Source organism: Cavia porcellus, unplaced genomic scaffold, assembly GCF_034190915.1.
Source record: "Cavia porcellus strain 051 isolate PalLab524CR breed Dunkin Hartley unplaced genomic scaffold, mCavPor4.1 scaffold_24, whole genome shotgun sequence".
NCBI lineage: Eukaryota > Metazoa > Chordata > Mammalia > Rodentia > Caviidae > Cavia > Cavia porcellus.
The window spans coordinates 53,275,690-53,290,954 of record NW_026947507.1 but is presented as its reverse complement, the minus strand read 5'-3'; the positions used below and the strand labels follow the sequence as shown (position 1 = coordinate 53,290,954).

The window sequence follows — 15,265 nt, the reverse complement described above, 5'->3', positions numbered from 1 at the left end:
AAGGATGTTTCATTTTATTTTGCTTTCTAATAAAAATTCTTGCATCAATGATGAGACAGGTTTAAGGTTTCAGTATATATGCACTGTTAATGTTAGTAGGTTTCATGGCTATTTCCATTTGAAATGTCATCCTTAAAAGTGTGACTTCCTTAATACTGTATGGTATCAAAACACCATTTCCCACCATGCAATTAATTCTAATTAAATATTAGTACAAAATCTGCAAGCTACACAGATTTTTAGTGCCATCTTGAATCTTATAATTGCAGAATTAATTTTAAAAACCCATTTTGGAGACAATATATTCCAAAAAGAGGTTTAAGAAGCTTCAGCTTGTTCAAAGGGTTATAAGTTTCATATGCATTCTTCAGTAGTACTCAGGTAACAGCTGTCAGATAAATTATAAAAATACATGATAAACAAAACTAGCTCCTCTTTTAAATTGATTTTAATCTCGCATTGTCTAGCATAATGCCTTTTAAGATAGTAGGGTGAATAATTGGAGTGCAATTACTTAGCAATTCACATGACTTAAAAATATTTAAGCCATCATCACTTACTAAATACAGTTTAATTTCCAGAGAGGCAAATTATTGGTAGGAACTATTGAAGACTAGCTGGTAATTAGTCATACCACTTTTTCAAGTTTAATTTCAAGAAATAAAAGAGGCCACTTGATTATTGCTAGTAATAACAGTGAGTTATGGGAAATGGCAACTAAATAATTTATTGATTGATAGTGACCGGAGGTCATGATCCTCTGATGACTGTTGGAACAGCTAATGTGAAAACGTGTAGTAGATGTTTACGATAAAACTCCTGCTATATCAGTTGTTTCCTAAATGTTGCTTTTTTAAAATTTCTTGGGCAGAAATGGCACATGGAGAGAAGAGCCATGAATCTAAACTTGTTTTTATGTGATGAGGTTCTTTCCAGTTTTAGATGCCCGCCAGAAGAAGGAATGGATTTTATTTAGTTACCCGAAAAAATAGTACATATTAATAGTTGAAGAGGATTGAAATTTGGTGTTGTGCTATACAATATTAAGCATTGGAAGTTAGTGCGACTGTTTTTTATATACATATGGAAGTAGTTTAAGAATGGCCCATGCTTTTATTGTTTATCAAACAAGAAGATAGAAAGGTAACTGGCAACTGTCGGTATCATTTATTTCTCTCCAAATGTAGCATTCCTTCAGAATAGCCCAGATGTCCTCTTAAGTTTTGACTTGCCAAAAATTATCAATGTTACAGTCAATTTTCAAGGTAGGTTTTATCGAATATATCTAACTCTCTGGTATATTGCATAAAGAGAATATAGAAAGGATACAGTCAAAGTTCAGTAATGTTAGTTCCCTAAGGTCCTTCAAAATTGGTTACTAAATCCTAATTTAATTGTCTTTCAATGTAAATCCTTGAATTAAAAATTTTCTATTGGTTTTTACCCTTAAGTTGAACAAAACTATTCCAATCTATGCTATGGATTTTCCTATGAGGAAAATGAGAAACTGTCAGTTAGATATATTAATTAAGACTGGAGGGCTGACAACTTCTGCTTCTAACAGATTTGGTTCATTATATGAGATTTCAAAAATGTTAACAGGTTATTATGGTGCAATGCCATGTTATCTCTGTGTTTCTGTCATATTTCAACTGATCAAGTGTATAATATTTGTCTGTTTTGAGCACAAAAGTTGGCCATTATCGTAAGTACAATCCAATTGACTTCCCTAAGAGTTAGTTATTAGTTACCTTCTCATACTCTTGCACTATTTGTGCTTTAATGAATTCTTTTTTTGTTTTGTTTTGTTTTTGTCTTTTTCATTTTTATCGGTACGGGTTCGAACTCACGACCACCTGCTTGCAAGGCAGGTGCTTATGCCACTGAGCTAAATCCCCAAGCCCTGCTTTAATGAATTCTTGCAATGGAAAAACATGTGCTTGTTGTAACACTGGATATTTTGTTCAAAAGATTTATAAATGGAAATGTCTTGGGGAGACTGTAATTAAGTAAGTAGGCTGTTCACTCTGATATGGCCACAAACTTGATATATATTTGCTCTGACATCTCAGAAATAACATGTTAAATGACTTCTCTTGGGTGTTGACTCCTTTTGCAATTTTAAGTAAAGAATTTTTAACCCTTACTATATATAACCCTAAGTAGGTTCATTAAAATTTAGGGGGAAAAATTGGATTGATGTGGGCAACCTGGTTTAATGATAGCTTTTGGGCTCTCTCATACATCTTCTGAGCCCAAAGAATGGTTAAAATTTTTAGAAATCAGTAGTGATGAAATTGATCATACTTTTTATGTACTTGTAAAGAAGGGTATACTATTTTCATGTGTAATCTTGAAACAGCCTTTCAGAAATGGAAAACATGCTAGGAAAGTTCATTTAGTGAGAAACATTTGGCTGTTGAGATTGTGAAGGGTCTGAGATTTTGCCCTGCCTCCAGGATAAGTGGTTACCAACCAGTGATGCTCATAATCTGTGCTGTGAGAAGACCCGATATGATGGCATCAGAGACAAAGTTCTTTGCTGACTCACAGCAAGCAGCTTGGAATTTACAGTATCTCTGCGTGCTCTGGGTTGACCTGAAAGGGCTGGAGTGGGCATTGTGCCTACAGTGAATTGATCTCACATCTCAGGGACTGGGAATTTAGGAAACCCAAATCGTTTATAGTGGAAAAGCTGCCAGTCTGTCTAAATTATGCCCTGATATATAAAGTGTCACTGTCATTATTGTACCTTCTGTAGTCATGGAAGACACTGGTTCTGTCTTTCATTGCCACTTGCTATACAAACACCCTTGAGAACATAGCTCAAAACAAAGGGCAGTTATTGTCTTTGCCCTCAGTACACAGAAATGATAGAAAATCAAAGGGTTCTAGCTTCTAGTGTAACCACTGTGAGCTGGGTACCATGGCACCCTGTGGCTAGTAGAGCCAGAGCAAGAGATTTGGGGTGAGCTTTCCTGAACTACATATTTGTGAAAAAGATAAAGAAAAAGAGCAATGGAGATGCAAGGCAGTGAGTTTTACTGATAAAATTTTCTAAGTAGTATAAGGTTTATACAGAAGAAATACCTTTAGCTTCAGATTGAATTAATATTGTACACTGGGATATGCCAAATTTACTGGTGTTATTGTATTTGACTATAAAATATACTGGAATATACAGTATATTCAATTTATAGCCAAATACAGTACATATATGTAGTTTACTATATAATATATAGAGTCAAATACAGTATATAACAAAATATACAATATATGTATAATGTATATAGAAAGTGGTCTAATATTGTTACTTTAGCATATGTATTGTCATTTATGTACTGGATTAAGATTGGTTTCCATCTTTGAAAACCATATAAGTTGTCTATTTTTACAAACATCTAATATATATACTTGTGATATTTTTGTAAAAGATTATATCAGCAATAAAAATGCTGAAATTTAAAGGCTGTTATAAGGAAGAAACAGTCTAAAGTATGTTTTGAATTATTTAGCTATCAATATCTCTGTAAAAATTTCCTGTCTCTTATTTCCAAATTAGTTTTAAAATTTTTTCTTGAACTTCCGGAAGAACATGGCAGATAGATAGCAGCAGCTACAGAGGCTCTCTGAGATACCCCACTTAGAATCCAGGAATGCTGCGGTACGAGGAGTCCTAAGCAAGGGGAGATACACCCTGCTGACCCAGGAATGAACTAAGCTAAGAGAAACCAACTGGAAATCCAATCCTGGTGCTATAACAGGAACAGATAAAATCTCAGTGCTAAAGCTAGAACCCACGCCACAGGAAGCGGCGATTTGAATTTCCTGCTGCCATTGCTGCGTGTAAATCTGCAGGGCAGGGAGAGAGACGTGCAAAAGCTCTGAGAGCAGGAATCTGTCAACGGAGTTGAGAGCAGGACTAGCAGGGAGCCCTACATCAACTTGCGGTGAGTGAGCAGAACAGGGACCCTTTCATAGAGTAGGAGGCTCCAGCAACGGACATACTGGGACTGGGCAGACTTGCCGGAACAGGGCACTGCAGTGACTTCAGTCATATATTCCCCTCTCAAGTGGGATTGGTGGGGAGTGTATGGCCTGTGTTATGCTGCTGACTTAGACCCAGTAGGCTAGCCCAAACTAGGTCCCAGTGCCTGGAGGTGCACCCTAGCGGTGAAGCTTTTAGTAGGTTGACCTGGAGGGGTGGGGCCCAGCAGAGACTGCCCAGGTCCCTGTCTCCCTAGTGCACTGCAGTGGGCGGGAACACCTAGCTGGCGCAATTCAAACAAACTGTAACCAAAAAAGAGAAAAAAAAAATTGGGCCTCCTACATTTGCTTGTTTGGAAGGAACAAAAAGTACGGGAAGAGGAAGCAACAAGAAAGGGTCCTCAATCCCCAATTCTGAGAACACTGATCCAGGAAAGGGAAACACAAAGGAAGAAAGAAAACATGCAATATCAGACATGGCACCAATAGACATAAAGTGATATCTCCAGAGCCTCATGGATGAGTTTAAAAATGAAGTATTTAATGAAATAAAGCAAGATATAAGTAGAATAGTTAGAGAAATGCTAAGCACCCCCCAAGAAAAAACAGATGGTGAAATGGAAGAACAGAAAAAAAGGGGAGAATTGTTTGATGGAGAAAATAGAGAAAACATAGAATACGTGAAGCAGGTTCAAAGAGATTACCAGGAAACTAAAAACTCTATCAAAAGCTGGCATAAAAGCTTGAAAGAAACTAAGGATAGATTATCTGAATTGGAGGGCAGACTTGTAATATGGGGGCATGAAATGAAAAACTTCTTAAAAATAACTAGAAAACAAACAGCAATAATACAAAGACTAGAAGATGATAAGAGGATCTATAACCTAAGAATTAAGAACATAAAAGAAAAAGTAGGGACACAAACAAATGGACTACAAAAGCTATTCACAGAAATAATCCAAGAGAATTTCCCTCATTTAGCAAAAGGTAAAGATACTCAGACATATGATGCATACAGGACCCCAGCCACCTACAACCCAAACAGAGCTACACCCAGGCATATAATAATCAAAATTCTAGAAATCCAATATAAGAACAGAATACTAAAAGCCACCAGAGACAAGAAACAGATCACTTACAAGGGAACACCCATCAGAATTACAGCAGACTTCTCGGCACAAACCAGCAAATCATGAAGAGCATAGGGGGAAATAATTCAAGCTTTGAAAGATAACCACCTTCAGCCAAGATTGATGTATCCTTCACAAGTGTCCCTAGAAATTGATTGAAAAACAAGGTGCTTCCAGGATAAAGAGCAACTAGGGGAATTTGCAACCACCAATTCAACTCTACAGAGAATACTGCAGGATATTCTAAAAAAGGAAAATACCAAGACTTCAGATACAGTGGCAGAGAGGCTACAATGAATGGAGCAGAAAGTGAAATAAAGAAGACAAACTGACAACAAACGACAGAAAAAGAGCTCAACAGAAATGAGGCAGAGAAGATTGGATGGTAGGAACAGCTATTTTGGAGAAAACAAGACATCATAATAGCTAGTGCTGATGTAGTATCATCTTGCTTTGAAGTCCCACCAAGATTTTATTCTTCTGTCTCCATCAGTCTTAACAGGTTGTATCTTATTGGATTTTATTATGTGATAATATAAGCAAAAACTTTTATATACAAGGAGATTATACAGAAACCATTGTTCATTTTCTGATAGTTGGTTCTAAATACCCTGTAATACTGTCATTCTCTTGAGTGGTTTTACATTGTCTTGATATGTTTGGTGCTACAGTATACAAAGTTATACTCAAAGATTTCAAGGAAAGAGACACTATGGTAACTACTTTTATGTCGGGATGTCTTGTGGTAAAACACTATTTTGCTTAAATGGTTATGCTTTGACCTGTGCTGTTTTGTTGTTAAGCCCTCTTTTATCTTAGTCTCTCTTTTTTAAATTATTTGCTTTTTTATTTTTCTTTTTAATTAAGGGAAAAATAAAAAAAATAACAGGATACATTATAGTAACCCACTTTGATTTCCTATTAACTTGATTTGAAACCCTGCATAGCCCTCACCATCTTGCTTTGACTAATATTCCTCTATTCTGCTTTGCTTGATAGTACCAAGTTCGAAAGTATAGGCAACAACTGTAAAGACAATAAGATTCATTATGACGCCCATTCCGGTTGACTATTATCTTCTTTTAAAGCCCTGTAATGTCTCCAATGTTTTGGTTTTATTCTTTACTGTTTTGTTCAATTTTATTATAACTGATGATATAGGCAATTCTTTTTAAGAAAGCAAGAGGTAGTATGGTAACCATTGTTGATCACCTAGTATTTTGTTTTTGCATTATCTATTATGTCCATCCTTCTGATTTGACTGACTCTGTTCTGTTATGTCACATTTGGTTTTACTCTCTTCAAAAAAAAGTAATAAGAACTGTGGGAGTAATAAAACCCAAAATGTGTAATTGTCATTGTACAAAAGAAAGGAAAAGAAGGTGCTCTAAAGAATATAACCGCATATATATTTAAGTGTGTAAGATAGATAACCATATTACTGAGTTTTGTTGGATCATTGAACAAAACTGTTTCCAGTCTCACTGTTTGAAAGTCTACTTTATATGCTTTAATTTTGTAACTTGAACAACTATTTCTAAGATAACAATATGTAATCTATTAACTGGTGATTTCCTATTGTTTATTTTTTCTGAAATTCTGTATAACTTGTACCCTATTTCTGTTTTTTTTCTTTTTCTCCATCATAAAAAATAAACATATATATAATTTTTTCTTGATGTTTTCATAATCTTTCAATAATTTTGATAAATTGTGTCCTAATGAAATTAACAGTGTTTGTTAGCATCATTTTCTAAGAGAAGCTAAAGTATTTGCCTTTGCTTAGAAATTTTCCATTATTGTAGTCCTTGAACATCATCTGACTTTTGTCATCTTGTATAGTATCTGTTTTAGTGAAAATTTATGGCCAAATTTAATAAATGCCCTTTGGTGGGATTTTATGGAATTTTTTTTATCTGGTAAGATTTTACATTATCTTACTTTGTCAGTTGTTTATCATCTAACATTTTTGGATGATGTAGTATTTGGGTTAAATAAACATTCTTTTAAACTGAAAATTATCAACATACACAACACTTAAAATACAAAGACCTCCAATACAATTAAATTCTTCTTTTAAAACTAAAGTTACAATCAGACTTTAATCTTTCATTAGTTCCCTGGATGATAGCAACCACCTGCTGTATTTTGATATAAGCAGTAGTGATCTCAAAATAGTTTTGAAGTATAAAATATTTGATCAAATATGCATTTATCTAGTATTGTACTTACCCCCCTGCTCCTTTCTACTATTCTATGGTAGTAGATTTATTTTTAAAAACTTCAATACAAAATATGTAAGCAAAAAACAATTACTTGTACCATTACTGAGTTTTCAAATAAACTGAACTAAGTTTTCCTACATATATACTTGAAGAGAAATTCCTTGAAAGTATTAACATTAATAAAAACTGCAGTGTATCAATTTTGAAAGCATGACTATGATAAATCTCGTACTTGATAGCTATAATCATCTTATCATAATGTCATGGAACCAGGACCTTTGTAATAATGCCCAACATCTTTATTTTATAATGATGAAATTGTGACCCAAATAATTTGAGAGACTAACTTGCATTTTCCCAAATTATTATACAAAGACCAAGGACTAGAACTTTGGCCTTTCATCTGTCAGTTCATTGCTGTTTCATAATTGTATAACTCTGGATCTCATATGAGATTAGTTTTATGATGTATCATAATTTTATAGATCAGTAAGGAAGAAATGAATATTTTCCAGTGATTCTGACAGTTCCACTGATGATGGTCCCCACTGCAGCTTGACTACATCAGGTCTGTGGCCCTGGCTTTACAAAGCTTTTCTTCACTGTAGCTTTTTAGCATCAGCTGGAGTCAGGAATTGTGATGCCTCTTGCTTTACTGTTGTCTTCTGGGGTTGCTTTTGTTATCCTTGGGTGTCTTCAGGTTCTACATGAAATTTGGAATTGTTTTCTCTACTCTGTGAAGAATGCTATTGGGATTCTGATTAGGATTGTGTTAAATCTGTATGTCAGTTTTGGAAGTATAGTCATTTTGATACTACTGACTGTACCTATGCAGGAATAGGGGTATCTTTGCGTTCCTGATGTCCTTTTCAGTCTTCTTTCTCAGACTATTGCAGTTTTTATTGGAGATGTCTTTCATTTCCTTGGTTAGGTTCGTTGCAAAGTATTTTTCTTGATGCTATTTTGAATACCATTCCTTTCCTAATTTCTTTCTCGGTGAGTTCATTGTTGGGGTACAGGGATGCTATTGATGTTTGTGTGTTGATTTTGTATCCTGCTCTACTATGGAATTTGATTATGGCATAGAACAAAAGATGCAAGAAAAAACCCAGGCACATTCATCTGTTTGATCTTTGACAAATGGGCCAAAAACCTACCCCAAAGGAGAGAGACGAAAGCTGGCAATTCACACGCAGGAGATTGAACCTAGATCCAGAACTCTCACTATGCACTAAACTAAAATCAAAATGGATTAGTGAGCTAAATGTTATAAACACTGAATCTGCTGCAAGATAAGATACACAGTTTTTGAACACATAGGTTAGGCCAGGACTTTGTCAACAGAACCCCAGTTGCATAAGAAATCACATGAAGAATCAACGAATGGGATCATATCAAACTAAAATGCTTCTTCATAGCAAGAACGGTCAACAGTGAAAAGACAGTCTACAGAGTGGGAAATTTTTCCGTTAACTATTCTCAGAGGACAAATGTGTATAATTCATAAAGAGTTTAGAATTTTAGACCTTCCCCCATATAAAAGACCTGATCAAAAAAGATGGACAACAGAAATGAACAGCTACTTCTCAAAAGAAGTACAAGTGGCCAATACATGCAAAAATGTTCAACGTCTGCAGCCATTTAAGAAATGTGAATTAGAACAACACTGAGTCTCCATCTGGCTTCAGAAATACTGGCCATCATCAGGAAATCAAGCCAATGTTGGAGAGACTGCAGGAGAAAAGGGAAACTGTTTTTGTTGTTCATGGGAATGTTGCATGGTTTGTTGCTTAAATATTGCAGTTTCTTTTATAGGACAAATCTAAAATAATAGCAAATATAAAATAGACAATAGGAAATAGGTACACAGATTTTTTGCAAAGTGGATCAAGAGATAGAGGAAAGGGAGAAAGAACAGAGGGAAAGAAAAAAGGCTGAATATGCATGATGTACTTGTGCCAACTGTGTGCAGAGTCCACTTAGACCAGCTTGAGAAGGCACCTACTTTAAGAGGCCTCTTGATTTCAGAGATGTTAAAATGTGAACAGCAACAACAATAATAAATTTTGCGTCTCTGAATTGGTGAAAGATGCTGTCTCCTTAAGATCGGCCAGAAGTATGCTACAGAAAATTTATTGCTTGAGTAGTGTTTTTGCAGAATACCTTGATTATTTACCTAGTGAGCCTCTTTAGCTCTGGGTAGCATATCCAAACAGAGAAATACATCTGGGACTCTTGATTATGTACACAGTCCCACTCTATTTATTTTATTTTATATTATTTTATTTTGGTACCAGGGGTTGAACTTACAACCTCAGGCTTGCCAGGCAGGTACTTGTGCCGCTGAGTAAACCCCCAACCTCCCACTCTATTTTTAGACTTCATTAAATCACATAGGGTTGGTAAGGTCTATCTACTACTCATTTTCAGAGTTCTAACTTGGTGTTTGGTGGGGTATTCTTACCTTACAGAAGTTATTTATGTGTAATGAATGTCATAAATGACCATGGATTTTTAAAATCAAAAGTGGTTTATTCACCATTATTTTTCCAAATTGAAATACTTTTCAAATAAACATGATTTCAAAGTCATTAAACTACTCAAAGCAGTCCCCAGTTATATACTTAGTTTATCTGAATCATGCTGAATATTCACTGGTAAAGAATGTGATTATATTTGTTTTGTTTTTTTTTTTTTTTTTTTTTTTTTTTGGAGAAAAAATTACCTTGGTTGGAATATGCTAAGACTCTATAAGGGGCATGAATTTAATTTCAAATAAGTCTTCAAACTGCTTGTAGCTCACTAAGTCATAATTACTATTTTGACAGTTACATCTCATAGACATTTATTTTAATTGCATATGTTAGCAATTCATTTTGGTATGACAGCTTCTGCCATTGTTGTGTTGCTGAATTATGCTTACAAAACCCATGTCAGAAATTCAACATGTGGAGAACAGTAATTAACCTGAATCATCAATTAGCTTTGTGAATACAGATGTCCTATGAATGTACTCTAGCTGGGTTTTTCCTAATTAAGTAAACCTCACTATCCAGTCTCCTCACTCCTATTTGTAAGCAGCCTATCACGGAGTGCTATTGCTTCACATCCCCAGTATGTTTTGAGTCTGTTCTGCTGTCTGCAGTGCTGTGAACCTTTTCTGTGTTAACCTTGTCTCTCATCTGGGTTTTGCTTTTAGCCTGCTATCTCCTCAGGCTCTTTCTTGCCTGTTGTTCTACATCTTTCACTCTGCAAACAGGTGAATGTTTCAGGATGCCAGTCAGGCTCACTGCGGCTACTCACTTGGAATGATTCTGGGGCTACTCCACAGGAAGAGACTCAGAATCCTCGGAGAGTCTGTAGGAGTTCGCAGAATCAGCCTGCCCAGTCTCTGGGTCTCTACCCACTGAGCCACATTGGTCTGCATTTGGTTCCTTAGGGTAGACCTCAGGCTTCCTCCTTCTTTGCGTGTGGAGCTGCTTTCCTGCATGGAATGTTCTTCATTCCCTACCTAGTTTCTCTGGCCAGCCACCTCTTTCATTGTGCACACTTTAAGCAATGTCTTCTTTGACCACCCAGTCCTAACCTAGGGCTTCTGTCTCTGTTCTGGTGCAAATCTGAATTCCTGTGTTATCATCCCTCTGACAGGAGAAACGTAGCAGTGCATGCTTATTAAAAGAGTGTGCGTTTGAGACTCCAGTGAGCTTCACCGGGTGAGAGATTCTTTCCCTGTGTTCACTGCAGGATCTCCAGTCGTTTGCACAGCAGCTGGCACACAAAGTTTGTGATGGTTACTGGTTAGAAAAACGAATAACAGGTAGAGTAGAACGGGTTATTACAACTGTGCTCAAGTGAAGTTAACTTTTTTTAAAGAAAAAAATTTCCACGGAAAATAACATGACTATAACAATGATTTTTTAAAAATAGACTTGGAAGATTTCGGTAAGATATGGCTTGGAAGTGCTCTAATTAAAAGTGAATCTTACCATTTGTGAGTCATACAGCTTATATACTTGGTCAGGCACCGCCACTTCTTAAATATACCAAGTTGAGCGGTTAATTATCTTTCCAAATCTGCTTCCTGCTCTGCCTCCTCTGCTCCTCTGGTTTGTTGTGAAGAGAAAGCAGGTGTGGGTGGCATGTGAACTTTAAAGCAAAATTGCTAGGTTTAACTATTTCAGTGTATGAAGCACTTTCTTTAGCCAGTGGTATGGCTTTAAAAATATACTTGAGAATTTTTAAATCTAAGAACATTTCTACATTCCAGATTTTCCACTAATTAAAATTTTTAATAGTCTAAGTTCACATGTATTTTTGGGTGCCATACATGTTGGTTTCATTGACACTGGTTTTGAAGACGATACTTATAACACAGACTGCTGAATTTTGAACCTTCAGTCTAACTGAAGAGCTGACAATGAATGTAGAATAATGTGTAGGTTGAGGTTTTTTCCTGCTGTCATATAAAGCCCTTAATTATACTTTTTAACTTTTTCTTACACAAAAAGAGTAGTCTTGTCAGTAGACTGCAGAAGACAATAATTAAACTAAGAATTCTGGCCATTTTTAATAATATTCTTATTAAGAACAAATGTTGCCCAGTTTGCATCTAGGCTGCCTTTGTCTCATTTTGTAGACATACATAGGCACCATATGCATATTTCTGGAATATCTACCTTTATATAAGAGATGTGCCTACACTTTTAAAAGTTTTAAAAATTTAATGGTACCTGTTTGCAGTACACAATGATTTCCTTTGTCGTGGGCTATGTCACATGTGCCTATGATATCTCGGTTCTTTTTATTTCCCTTTTCTTTCCTGTCTCTTCCAAAGCCTTAAAAAGTTTGAAACCTTCTCCTGATTCTGTCCATTGTTGGAATATGCAAGTTTGGAGAAGTCTTTGAAGTTCAATGGTAAAGTTCCTATCTGATTAATACTTATTTATCTTTAAGGATTTAAATCAGTAGTCTACAGCAATAAGTTGTATCTGTACATCTGCATTGGTGTAAGACAGAGATATATCCGCCTTCTAACTTGGGAAGGACCTGTTTTCCCAGTTGGGTATAAAAAAAGTAACTTGGCAGACATTTTCACTGAATTAATGCCTGTACTCCACATTACATAGTAGTAAAGTAAATGCTTACATAAGATTAACCATGCTCTTCACTTTCTGAATGTTTTAGAATCATTGGAGCCAGTGAAGTTTCTCACTAAAATTTAGAGACAAACCTTTATTGCTCAGTGGACAAACTCTCATATTTTAGCTGTATTACTAACAATTAACTACCAATGTATAATTACCAATAACTTTTTATTTTTGAAATGACTCATCTTTTTTAATATGAAAGATATCTTGAAATAAATATAGGAATAATCACTGGAATGCAGATTTAACAGTAATATCATGCACCAGAATTGCAGCACTATAATTTATGTTTTCCAACATGTATTAATTTTTATTCTTAGGTATTTTAATGTGTATATATAGTGAAACTTATGACACAATTTAGTAAATCATCACATTAAATCTGAAATCCATTTTAATTTGTTACCAGCAGATTTTCAGATACTTTTAAAATACATATGTTTTACTTTAAATAAGGTGAAGTCTTATCTCATTGAGTTCAATGAGTTCAATTAAAAGACAAAATCTTTTAATTGATATTGTATTGAATTTGGTATATCTTCTCTTGCAAATATCCATTAAAAATCCATTAACTGTTTTACTTTAGCAGAAGGCTAATTTTAATAGAAGTGATGTTCCTGTGTATTTGAATTACAAAGTGGAACAAGTAGGTTTCTTTGACAGCCCACTCAAGGCCTCTGAAGCTTTTGATCCAGTATTGTGATGCCCACTAATGTACCCCTGAATGTGTATACCCTGTCCCAGACTGATGACTGATGACTAAATTGATCATAATGCCATCATCGAAAGATGGGTTAAGGAAGTGAGTCTCAGATGTTTCCTCAGCTGAAAGACTTCCACAATCATCTCCCATAGTGTTCTCACCTGGTAGGAGTGGTTGGAAATAAGAGGCATCATAGGATTGATTAAAACCAATGAAAGGTGATGAAACATAAAAACTAATAGTGCCTAAAATCAACCATTAATTCAGGAATGGTCAGAGAATACAAGAAGTTCTGCAGATGTTCATTAGAGAAATTTGAAGCGTGCTATACATGCTGGTCTTCCTGTGGAGAGCTCTCTTGAGAGTGTCACAGTGCTAATGGCTCACCTGTATATTACCCAGCCATTCTCCTAGTCTGCTGTGACATTAATGTGAGTTACAAAGTGTTGTGCAGTATTTAAAAATAACCAGAGCCTTACTACCACAAAGAACAATGCTCTCCTCAGTAGCTGGAGCATTTCGTAGACAACTCCTCTTTGATGTTCTCTTTGAGGGCCTAGAATGAATGACCCAGGAAAGATGTTAATTAAAAATTTTGGTAGATGTAAGGATGGCCTATAAGTGGTTCTTTTGCTGCTTTTATTTGTAGCATAAGATTTGCTTTACCATTTGATTCTAATATTTTTATTGCTGTATTGGAAATGCTTAAAGAAGGTTGTTCTTACAAGAAAAGTTACTGAAACAAAATAGACAGTTTTTATTTCTGTCCTGTAATGCAAGTGTTTACATGAGTAAAATCTTCAGTAAATATAGTTATTATACTAATTATTCCCATCTCTAAATTTTATAAGACATAAATATTTGTGCATATGTAATATTTACTCTTGACCATCAAGTGTTTTTACATGTATTTATTTTGTTTTATTCCTGTGAGTTATCTGTATCAGGCCGCTTGGGCTGCCATAATGAAATGCCACCAAATGAACTGCTCAAACAATTCAAATCTGTCTTCTCAAACTGTGACAGGGCAAAATCCAAGATCAGGGCACAGCATGGCTGATGTCTGACGAAGCCCCGTGGGTTCGCAGGAATGCTCTCTCTTTATGTCCTCAGAAACCTCCCTTTGTGCAAGCTAGTGTGACTATGCTGCCCTCTTCCTATAGGGGCCTCAGTCCTAGAAGGTCAGGCCTGACCTTGAGGACTTCATTTATCTTGCTTCTGTAGAGGCATTGTCCCTAAAATAGCCACACTAGAGGTGGCTTAAATGCATGAATTGCAGGCCACAAGCATTCAGTCTATAACACCCACCAAGTTTTACTCAGACCCAGTTCACATAAGAAGCAATAGAGGGCTTGGTGATTTGGCTTCTGTTACACACTGGCCAGTGTTCTTGTTAGGGCTCAAATCCAGCTGTCTCCTGAAAGCTCCGACACCCTTGCCTGCTTCTCTGGTGTCTGCACATGAGTGGAGATACAGTATGATGTGGACAGGACAGGAGAAGGAGGTCTTAGAAAATTCTGATTTCTGATTTAAATCCTTAGTTGGAGAGCTTATAAAGTTGCTCTGATCTAGAAAGAAATCGATCCTGCTTTCTGAGTTCTCTGTGTCCTGTCTCTGTTGATCCGTTTTAATTCAGCCTCCCTCGAAAGCAGTTGAGCCGATAGAAACTCCCGAGCCCACTTCTCCCAAACTGATTCAACATCTCTGTGCAGACAGCAGGCAGCGCCTGACTCTTGAGTGCTGTCCAGATGACTCCTGTTTCTTCTGAACCATGGGAATCACTGCTTCTCAGAACAGCATTTGGTTGCAGGTAGGAGACGTATCTGCTGGTGATTCATGTTTGGGTGAGGCATGGATTCTGCTGGAGATTCTTGCTTGATGCAAACACCAAACCCACTGAAGAGTTCACCAAGGCAAATATTTCTGCTGTAGGTACTGTGTTTAGATTGCCAGTGTGTCTCTCATATCCCTTTCCCTGCTTGTCCCGGATGTTTTTGCAGTTTCATATGTGTGCTCCATTTCCGGGCTGTCATCTCAACTTGCCTGGTATCTGTTCTGTGTGCCCCCAGGAAG

At 36.1% G+C, this 15,265-nt stretch overlaps 1 protein-coding gene across 8 annotated transcripts in view; it reads left to right on the top strand.

The window, feature by feature from the left end:
* The window catches only part of Nkain2 (sodium/potassium transporting ATPase interacting 2), a 945,741-nt gene that overhangs the window by 87,742 nt on the left and 842,734 nt on the right, over positions 1 to 15,265 (top strand). Inside the window, exon 2 of one of the 8 annotated variants that reach the window (XR_010042736.1) lies at positions 14,905 to 15,002. The exons of the other annotated variants lie outside the window; for them this stretch is intronic. The gene's annotated coding sequence lies outside the window, so the exon portion shown is untranslated. The remainder of the gene's footprint in view (positions 1 to 14,904; positions 15,003 to 15,265) is intronic. 8 annotated transcript variants of the gene reach the window in all.